Raw genomic sequence first — 10,420 nt, 5'->3', positions numbered from 1 at the left:
TTTTTGTACTTTAGCTAGTTTATTTAATTGTATTTATTTGTAGGAATTGTGTTTAATTAATTTATTGATAGTGTAGTGTTAGGTTAATTGTAGGTAATTGTAGGTAGTTTATTTAATTATTTTATTGATAGGGTAGTGTTAGTTTTAATTATAACTTAGGTTAGGATTTATTTTACAGGTAAATTTGTTATTATTTTAACTAGGTAACTATTAAATAGTTCTTAACTATTTAATAGCTATTGTACCTGGTTAAAATAATTACAAAGTTGCCTGTAAAATAAATATAAATCCTAAAATAGCTATAATATAATTATAATTTATATTGTAGCTATATTAGGATTTATTTTACAGGTAAGTATTTAGCTTTAAATAGGAATAATTTATTTAATAAGAGTTAATTTATTTCGTTAGATTTAAATTATATTTAACTTAGGGGGGTGTTAGTGTTAGGGTTAGACTTAGCTTTAGGGGTTAATACATTTATTAGAATAGCGGTGAGCTCCGGTCGGCAGATTAGGGGTTAATAATTGAAGTTAGGTGTCGGCGATGTTAGGGAGGGCAGATTAGGGGTTAATACTATTTATGATAGGGTTAGTGAGGCGGGTTAGGGGTTAATAACTTTATTATAGTAGCGCTCAGGTCCGCTCGGCAGATTAGGGGTTAATAAGTGTAGGCAGGTGTCGGCGACGTTGAGGGGGGCAGATTAGGGGTTAATAAATATAATATAGGGGTCGGCGATGTTAGGGGTAGCAGATTAGGGGTACATAGGGATAACGTAGGTGGCGGCGATTTGCGGTCGGAAGATTAGGGGTTAATTATTTTAAGTAGCTTGCGGCGACGTTGTGGGGGGCAAGTTAGGGGTTAAGAAATATAATATAGGGGTCGGCGGGGTTAGGGGCAGCAGATTAGGGGTACATAAGTATAACGTAGGTGGCGGTCGGCAGATTAGGGGTTAAAAATTTAAATAGAGTGGCGGCGATGTGGGGGGACCTCGGTTTAGGGGTACATAGGTAGTTTATGGGTGTTAGTGTACTTTAGGGTACAGTAGTTAAGAGCTTTATAAACCGGCGTTAGCCAGAAAGCTCTTAACTCCTGTTATTTTCAGGCGGCTGGAATTTTGTCGTTAGAGCTCTAACGCTCACTTCAGAAACGACTCTAAATACCAGCGTTAGAAAGATCCCATTGAAAAGATAGGCTACGCAAATGGCGTAGGGGGATCTGCGGTATGGAAAAGTCGCGGCTGAAAAGTGAGCGTTAGACCCTTTAATCACTGACTCCAAATACCAGCGGGCGGCCAAAACCAGCGTTAGGAGCCTCTAACGCTGGTTTTGACAGCTACCGCCGAACTCCAAATCTAGGCCATAATGATTTAAAGTGTTTTGGGATACAAAACATTACTCTGTGAATAAGAGGAGGCAATAAAGACAAGCTCTCTTAAAAGCTGAAAGCCACTGGATATACTTGTTGAATACTGTATATCCAAATGGCTTGAATAAAAAACGAAATTTATGCTTACCTGATAAATTTATTTATTTCTGGACATAGAGAGTCCACGACGTCATTTCAAATATTCGTGGGATATTCACTCCTGGCCAGCAGGAGGAAGCAAAGAGCACCACAGCAAAGCTATTAAGTGTCACTTCTCGTACCCATAACCCCCAGTCATTCATGGAAAAAGAAGATAACACAAAGGTGTAGCGGTGCCTGAGGTTTAACAAAAAATACTGTCTTAATTAAGGGTGGGGTCGTGGACTCTCCATGTTCGGAAAGAAATAAATAAGCATACATTTTGTTTTCTATCCTAAGACATGGAGAGTCCACAACATCATTCCAATTACTAGTGGGAACCAATACCCAAGCTAGAGGACACGGAATGAACAGGGAGGGAGAACAAGACAGCAGGCCTAAACCCAAGGCACCACCACTTGAAGAACCTTTCTCCCAAAAGAGGCCTCGGCCAAGGCAAAAGTATCAAATTTGTAGAATTTGGAAAAAAGTATGTAGAGAGGACCAAGTTGCAGCCTTGCAAATCTGTTCCACAGAAGCTTCATTTTTGAAAGCCCAAGAAGAGGAGACAGCCCTAGTGGAATGAGCCATAATTCTCTCAGGAGGCTGCTGTCCAGCAGTCTCATAAGCAAAACGAATCATACTTCTCAACCAGAGAGAAAGAGAAGTAGAAGCAGCCTTCTGACCCCTACGCTTTCCTGAGAAACAAACAAACAGGGCAGAAAATGCTTAGTAGCCTGTAGGTAGAATTTTAGAGCGTTTCCATTTTGAAGGACGGTACCCTGAGAAATTTGTTTACACATTTCAGGTGCAAAATGGGTTGAAAAGTTCCCTCTTTTTTGGGAACCACAAACAGATTTGAATAAAATCCTAGACCCTGTTCCCTTAGAGGAACTGAAACAATCACTCTTAGGGAGAAAAGGTCCTGAACGCAGTTCAAGAATGCTTCTCTTTTTTGTCTTCAAACAAGCTTTATTGTAAAAATTTGTTCACAATACAAATCAAAACTTAAATCTACATCCGAGGTATATCCCTATGACAGAGAAAGAAGATGACTATACCATCGTTTATGCAATCTAAATTGTGTTACATGCATGTTTAAGTTAAGAAGATAGTCAATGTTTATGTATATCTCAAGATGATGTGATAAATCGATTGTCCAAGTTCAATGGTATTGTATCCAGATGCAATGTTATAATGTAACACCATGGTGTAAATTCGATAAAGAATCATGTTAAAATACACAAATTGCTTGCATGTTTACTTTTTTCTCTCTCTCTTTTTTTTTTTTAAACAATCTTGTTAAACTAAATGTGTGTACATTTTAATACAGTCTTGGGCCCCAATTTATCAAAGTCTGGCGGACCTGATCTGACAGTGCGGATCAGGTCCGCCAGACCTCACTGAAAACGGAGAGCAATACGCTCTCAGTATTCAGCATTGCACCAGCAGCTCACAAGAGCTGCTGGTGCAACGCCGCCCCTGCAGACTCGCGGCCAATCAGCTGCCAGCAGGGAGGTGTCAATCTACTCGATCGGGTTGAATTGCGGCAATGTCTGTCCGCCTGCTCAGAACAGGGGGACAGGTTATGGAGCAGCGGTCTTTAGACTGATGAAACGACTATATGTTGAGAAACGCGTTGCTGGACGCATGTTTTTATCTGTATATACTCAATAAATGTATCCTTGAGAGTTACACACCTGCCTGACTTTTATCGTATTTCCCGCTGGCAATATTTTGTTCTGATCCTGACGGTCTCCTTAGAGGTCCGTTTTGCCATGATTCCTTCGATCCCATTGGCTCCTCTGTTGGGTTCCACTCTGACACTGTCTGCCGAGTGACGTCTGCTTCCAGCGTATCGAGCTTACGCTTGTCTGACGGGCAACTTTTGGTTCCGTCCTGCCTGTTTGGGTACACGTCTGTACCGCCTCTCTTGTGAGTAATACTCTGTGGGGGGTTTGCCTGTCTGCTATACCATCCATCTGTTGTTCCAGACGATACTTGTCCCATGAGGCGCCTCTTCTATCTGTCTTCCACACTTTCCCGATGTCCTTCCTACGCTTTTAAGAGAGCTGCCTGGTCCGTTGTTGATTCTGCTGAATCCGCCATCTTTCCCCACGCTGTGATCATCTGCACACTTCCATGGAGACTTTATTGCTCTCTCTTCACTTGTTATCAATAGTAGAGAATGCCTCTCTTTTTACCTGGTCTGCAGATAAACTTGAGGGGGGAAATCTGCCCCTGGGGGGACAAGTTTTGAAGTCTATTTTGTAACCTTGATATACTATGTCCACAGCCCAAGGGTCTGGGACATTGCGTATCCAAGCTTGTTGAAACAAGGAAAGTCTGTCCCCCACCTGATCCAGTACTGGACCAGGGGTGGACCGTTCATGCTGACTTAGTCTCAGATGAGGGCTTCTTAGATTGTTTCCCCTTATTACAAGTTTGATTGGGTCTCCAAGAGGACTTGGACTGTTCCGGCTTGGTAGAGGAAGACTTCTGACCTTTGAAGTTACGAAAGGAACAAAAATTTGAATTTTGACGCACCTTAGGTCTATTCTTCTTGTCTTGTGGTAGAAAGGACCCCTTTCCACCCGTAATTTCGGAAAATATCTCTGCCAGACCAGAACCAAACAGGGTCTTACCCTTGTAAGGTAGCAACAAAAGCTTGGACTTGAAGGTAACATCAGCTGAACAATATTTCAGCCATAAAGCCCTGCAGGCTAGAACAGTGAGACCAGACATCTTGGCTCCAAGAATTAAAGGAATTGGCTAGTTTGAGGGCCTTAATTCTATCTTGGATCTTCTCCAAAGGAGTTTCCTCTAAAATCAACTCGGACAAAGCATCACACCAATAAGATGCTGCACTTGCCGCTGTGGCAATACAGACTGCAGAATGCCATAGTAGACCCTGATGAACATACATTTTCTTTAAATAAGCATCCAGTTTTTTGTCTATAGGATCCTTAAAGGAATAGCTATCCTCAATAGGACTCATAGGTCTTTTAGACAGAGTAGAAATAGCCCCTTCTACCTTAAGCACTGTGTGCCATGAATCTCGAATGGTGTCAGCAACAGGAAACATCTTTTTAAAAATGGGAGACAGGGGGAAGGGTATCCCTGGCTTATCCCACTCCTGTGCAATGATCTCTGACACATGGTCTGGAACAGGAAACACTTCCACAGAGGAAGGAACATCATAGTATCTGTTAAATTTACTAGATTTCTTAGGGTTGACAGCGACTGAAGAATCAGAGTTGTTCAAAGTAGCCAGTACCTCCTTTAAAATATAATGTCCTTGCACTCAATGAAGCGGAAAACGGACTTCAAAAAATCTTCTTTATTTCCATATTTCCATTAAAACAAAGCTTCAAGTGGTATAAAAAGCCAAACGCGTTTCGTTAGTTAAAACATAACTTTCTCAATGGCTTCTTGGTCTGCAGTACCTGCACAGGTGTCTTATGGAGGAATAGGTAATTGTAATCCCTCCTCCACATTCTTCTTTAACTCCCTAGTGCCTGGATACAGCAGAGCAAATGGATGCCTAGAGACATATTGTATTACATATTCTAACTTATACACAACCCTTATTATTTCCATATGTTAAATGCATATACATGGCTTATACATAGATGAAAAGAAAATATAATAAATTGAAAAAGAATAGGCATATTCTATACATATTTACTTATATCAAGGGCTAAGGATACTTAAGTATACTACTCAATAACCATCATATTTTCTTGTTCATTTTTACCAAAAATGTTATATAAATCAAGTATGAAAAAAAATGAATGAATGAACAATATTGACTATATTTAATCAGATGTAATGCCCCCATCACAAAAGGTATTTTAACCTAAGTTGATTATAATGCTTATTCATTATTCATTTAACATTTTCACATCCCATTCTGAATTTAATCCTAAAGGAATTCTTGTTCCTAGGTGAAAAATACAAAACATCTCTTGTTTTCTGAGGGTCTTGACTCTTTCCCCTCCTATAGGGTGTCTCTTTATATGTTCCATACCTTGAACTTTTAATAAAGAACTATCTGAGTTATGATACCTGTGAAAATGTGTGGCCATGGGAGTTGTAGAGTCAGGGTCATCTATTGCTTGTTCCAAAAACCGGTCCTTTAGGGTTCTTGTCGTTAAACCTACATACTTTTTCCCACATCCCTCACATGTTAACAGATATATAACATATTTTGTATTGCAATTAATGTATTGCCTAATACTGTATGTTTTCTGTTCATTTTAAGAGGTGAACTTGTCACCCAGTTTAAGGTAAGAACAGGTATTACAGCGATTACTCCCACATTTGTAAAATCCACATTTACTAGACATCCAGTGTCTTTGTTCTTTCTCAAGTAGCATTGATGGTGATTTTGAATTACCTAAATTTTTTGCCCTTCTACTGGAAAAATTAAAACCTTTTTCCACAATTTTGGACATTTGTGTATCTGTCCTGAGAATAGGTAACACATTCCTAATGATACCACATATAGTGTTATACTCTCTACTGTAAGTAGTGACAAAATAAGGTTTAGAATCAGTTGTCCCTTTCGCTTTTTTATTTTTAAACATTAATAGATCCTCTCTATTCATTATATCAACCTTACTTTTGGCTTTCAATAATGAAGCTTTTCCATAACCTCTATTGAGAAACCTGTTAGTAGTTTCCTCCGCCTGTTGTTCATACTCTATATGAATAGAGAGGATCTATTAATGTTTAAAAATAAAAAAGCGAAAGGGACAACTGATTCTAAACCTTATTTTGTCACTACTTACAGTAGAGAGTATAACACTATATGTGGTATGATTAGGAATGTGTTACCTATTCTCAGGACAGATACACAAATGTCCAAAATTGTGGAAAAAGGTTTTAATTTTTCCAGTAGAAGGGCAACAACTTTAGGTAATTCATTATCACCATCAATGCTACTTGAGAAAGAAAAAAGACACTGGCTGTCTAGTAAATGTGGATTTTACAAGTGTGGGAGTAATCGCTGTAATACCTGTTCTTACCTTAAATTGGGTGACAAGTTCACCTCTCAAAATGAACAGAAAACATACAGTATTAGGCAATACATTAATTGCAATACAAAATATGTTATATATCTGTTAACATGTGAGGGATGTGGGACAAAGTATGTAGGTCTAACTACAAGAACCCTAAAGGACCATTTTTTGGAACATCTATGAGCAATAGATGACCCTGACTCTACAACTCCCATGGCCACACATTTTCACAGGTATCATAACTCAGATAGTTCTTTATTAAAAGTTCAAGGTATGGAACATATAAAGAGACACCCTAGAGGAGGGGAAAGAGTCAAGACCCTCAGAAAACAAGAGGTGTTTTGGATTTTTCACCTAGGAACAAGAATCCCTTTAGGATTAAATTCAGAATGGGATGTGAAAATGTTTATTGACTAATGAATAAGCATTATAATCAACGTAGGTTAAAATAGCTTTTGTGATCGGGGCATTACATCTGATTAAATATAATCAATATTGTTCATTCATTCATTTTTTTCATACCTGATTTATATAACATTTTTGGTAAAAATGAACAAGAAAATATGATGGTTATTGAGTAGTATACTTAAATATCCTTAGCCATTGATATGAGTAAATATGTATAGAATATGTCTATTCTTTTTCGATTTATTATATTTTCTTTTCATCTACAGTATGTATAAGCCATTTATATGCATTTAACATATGGAAATAATAAGGGTTGTGTATAAGTTAGCATATGTAAGTTAGGCATCCATTTGCTCTGCTGTATCCAGGCACTAGGGAGTTAAAGAAGAATGTGGAGGAGGGATTACAATTACCTATTCCTCCATAAGACACCTGTGTAGGTACTGCAGACCAAGAAGCCATTGAGAAAGTTATGTTTTAACTAACAAAATGCGTTTGGATTTTTATACCACTTGAAGCTTTGTTTTTATGGAAATATGGAAATAAAGAAGGTTTTTTGAAGTCCATTTTCCGCTTCATTGAGTGCAAGGGCGTTATATTTTTTGCATGTATTTCTTCTGGAGATGGCGATGAGGTCTCCGGTTCTCCCTTGGCACCCTAGAAGCAGTGCAGAAGTTTCCGTAGTTTGTGGTTTCCGTGGGGAACATTTTCACAAGCGCACCAGCGTGAAAAACGTGATGGGCGGAGGTGTTCAAGCTTAAATCTGAAGGATACCTTTCAGAGTCTATTAAAGGAATTATACTGTACAAATCTGAGATTTCACCCTCAAAGCTACCGAGGTATCCTCTTCATCAGACTTAGGATGGAGGTCAACCCTCACAGCAGCAGAGGCGACAGCCACCTTACTTTCAGAAAAATGTTTAGATGATTAGAACATGGGAAAAGCAGATAATGCCGCAGATACCACAGAAGATATCTGTGCAGCAAAATCTACTGGCAAATATACACCTCCAAGAGGCTTAGAGGAACCGCAGGGCACTGTATGTGACGCCAATGAGGCTTTGGACGTTTGAGGTGAAAGCTGCGGCATAACCTGCACAGCATTATCTTGGGAGACAATAGGCTCAGAGGGCAATAATTTATCTTTACGTTCTAGCTAAACATGTAGCACAAAATTGCATAGGCAAAACAATTTGGGCCTCTAGACATAATAGACATTTATCAAAAGAAACAGATTCTTGATCCACGTCCATAGTTGCAAAAATAAAAATACCCCAAAATTAAAAGAGTAATTTAAATTTTCAAATGAAAGATTACTCTTACTTTAAGAAGAGGCTCTTAATATCCTTAAGCGTTAACACACTAAAAAATAAAACTGCCCAATGGAAAAGAAAATACTTCAGGGCCTCTACACCTCCAAAATTCAGAGGAATCTCAATTCGTTGGAAGCACAGGGACTGCTAGCGACTTTACTCTCATCTGCCGCAACAGCCAACACAGAAAGGCAGCTACTATATGTGACGTCACTTCGCTCCTAAGTCGGAAGAGAAGGAGATCATGTGACCGGCAAAAATGAACTGCGCAGCAACTAAAAGCATGCGTTCCCTGTCGAAGGAAATAAATAAAAGTAATTTACGGCTCTAACTCTTAAAGGAACAGCAATTGCCAAAATATAAGCAGACATAAAATATGTCTGAAATACTTGTCCCCACTGTAACATGCCCCAATCAAAACTACAAAAGTTTAAAATAAGAGCCACAGAGGAAAAACTTCCCCCAATAAAGAGAAGATTTAACCCCTAGCCTCCACATACATATGTGCCTGCCCACTGCCTGGGAAATCCTATGCATAAAGGATTATCCTGTCCCAATAATCTGCAGAGTTAACGATTTTCCTGAAGTGCAAGTCTCCAACACCTAGAAGACAAAAGCAGAAGTATAGACTAAGGGGTCGATTTATCAAGGGCAGAATGGCCCCTGATGCCCCTGTTTCCGTGCAAGCCTTCAGGCTCGTCGGAAACAGCAGAACTGCTTGTGCAATGATAAATACCGACAGCGTATGCTGTCGGCATTCAGCGATGTCTGTCGGACATGATACACTACAGCGTATCATGTCGGACAGACATTGATAAATCGGCCCCTAAGGCCCTGATGCTCGAAAGTGCTACGAGACGGGAAATATTCCAAAGGATGCGCCACTATGTCGAGTGAGCTTGTTAAAATATTCCACGCTCCTTACATAGCGGCATTGCCAAGAGGTGTTTACTATACATGCCATTGGTCAACGATGCTGGCTAAAGATAACACCCAGCATCGCTGCCCATATATGCAATGTATAGTAAAGAATAATTTTTAATAGAACTGCCATGCCTAACCACTAATCCTAATACCCCTAAACTGAAGTACCCCAGGATCACAAACAAACACTACACTATAATGATCTAAACTGCCACATACCCATCGCAAGTACTAAACTATTAACACCTATACCGCCACATACCCACAGAAAGTACTAAACTATTAACACCTATACCGCCACATACCCACAGCAAGTACTAAACTATTAACCCTTATACAGCCACATATCCACCGCAAGTACTAAACTTTTAACCCCTATACCGTCACATAGCCACATCAAGTATCTATCCTATTAACCCCTATACTGCCACATACCCACCGCAAGTACTAAACTATTAACCTCTATATCTAAACTAAACCCCCTAAGTAATAATATATTTTTTTTATCTAAGTTACGAAGAAAAAAAAAATTAAACCTAAACGCAACCTAACCCTCCTCTAAACTCACCTCCCCCACTAAACAAAAGAAGATTGCAGAGCGGAGGTGGCGGAAGAGGCTGCCAAAGTCAGCCACCACAAAGATGGATATTGTCCTTTTCCAAGGTGGTCATAAATGTAACTTTACCGTTATGTAAATAAGATTATAATATCTCAAGCAGTTACCACAGATATAATGTTTTTTTAAAAAAAAAAGAACTTCCTTTATACTGAACTATATCAAGTGAACAAAAAACTGCAATCACAAAACACAGCAATATAAAAATCGCTACTTTGAATATTTGCCAGGAACGTTACATTTATAACCACCTTGGAAAAGGACAATATTGGTTTTTATATTTACCAACATGGTTTAGTTAAAAAAATAATTTAAAAAAAATTGAAAGACAAAATGGTTGTTATATTATCAACTAGCACAAAAGGAGGAAATAATACTCCAAACTGAACACTGTATAATATTGTAAAATATTGTATTTACATTGTGTCAGAATATAACCTATTGTTGGATATTGTATAGTGAAGTAGAAGCTAGCTTTTAAGAAGTCCTTGAAGAATTTGTCTCAAATAATACATATTCGGCTAGATTACGAGTTTTGCGGTATGAGTGAAAAAGCAGCGTTAAGGCTCTTTTTCATTACCGCTGGTATTACGAGTCTTGCAGGTATATCTGTACCGCACACTTTTTTG

Source organism: Bombina bombina, chromosome 11 (genome assembly GCF_027579735.1).
Source record: "Bombina bombina isolate aBomBom1 chromosome 11, aBomBom1.pri, whole genome shotgun sequence".
NCBI lineage: Eukaryota > Metazoa > Chordata > Amphibia > Anura > Bombinatoridae > Bombina > Bombina bombina.
The sequence above is the reverse complement of the archived record's forward strand: the minus strand, read 5'-3'. Positions refer to the sequence as shown.